Here is a 644-nt window from a genome sequence, read left to right as displayed (position 1 = left end):
AAGGGGAGCCGAAGCGCAAAAAGCTGAAGGTGGAGGCGCCGCTAGCGCTGAGGTGAGCGCTGCCCGACGTGGGGAGGAGGGTGACAGCGCCTGCAGCAAGCCAGGGCCCACGTGGGGTTGTGCAGCCCTGACGCTGGGTGGTTGCCCGCCGCCTGCATGGAGCCAACACGCTTACCTGCGGCTCAGGTCCTTGCCTGAGTGGTCGCGACCTCGCCTTGCGCCCTCTCGGTTTGGCCCAGTCCTTACTGCTCTGGTGCAGCTCCGGCTCCTGCGGCCTTTGACCAATCAGAGCTGGCTGCCGGGGGGCCGAACCCGCCGCGGGCCGCACGGGCGTGCCAGCCTTGGCGGGGCTAGTGTGACCCCAGAGGACCGGTCCGGAGCAGCGTCGCTAGGCTGCCACCTTCCCCTTCCCGGGTGATACACCCGCCAGAAACCTGCTCTACCCCGGGCAAAGGTAGAATCCTTGGAGATTTTTCCGGAAGTGTCGCGGAAGGGCGCCTTGACCTTCATTTTCTTGCACACTCGGAAATCCTGCACCTTTGAAGACTCGCGGCCGCGGACCCAAACCACGCTTCTGAGGCTTTGCTGGGGCGGCCTTTGGATGGATGGGAAGGGTTGATTTTTGTCTTTTTTGTTCGCACGTT

The 644-nt window shown here is 64.0% G+C and overlaps 1 protein-coding gene across 1 annotated transcript in view; it reads right to left on the bottom strand.

Annotated features, from left to right (window-relative positions):
- Ap3m1 (adaptor related protein complex 3 subunit mu 1) overlaps positions 1–248 on the bottom strand; it is a 40083-nt gene extending 39835 nt beyond the window's left edge. The window contains exon 1 of the mRNA XM_033766514.1: positions 176–248. The gene's annotated coding sequence lies outside the window, so the exon portion shown is untranslated. The remainder of the gene's footprint in view (positions 1–175) is intronic.
- Positions 249–644: the final 396 nt, after the last annotated feature.

The sequence above is a fragment of the Fukomys damarensis genome, unplaced genomic scaffold, assembly GCF_012274545.1.
Source record: "Fukomys damarensis isolate Sample0158 unplaced genomic scaffold, DMR_v1.0_HiC HiC_scaffold_20, whole genome shotgun sequence".
In the NCBI taxonomy this organism is placed as follows: domain Eukaryota; kingdom Metazoa; phylum Chordata; class Mammalia; order Rodentia; family Bathyergidae; genus Fukomys; species Fukomys damarensis.
Note: the sequence above shows the minus strand (reverse complement) of the source record. Positions and strands in the feature narration are given on the sequence as shown.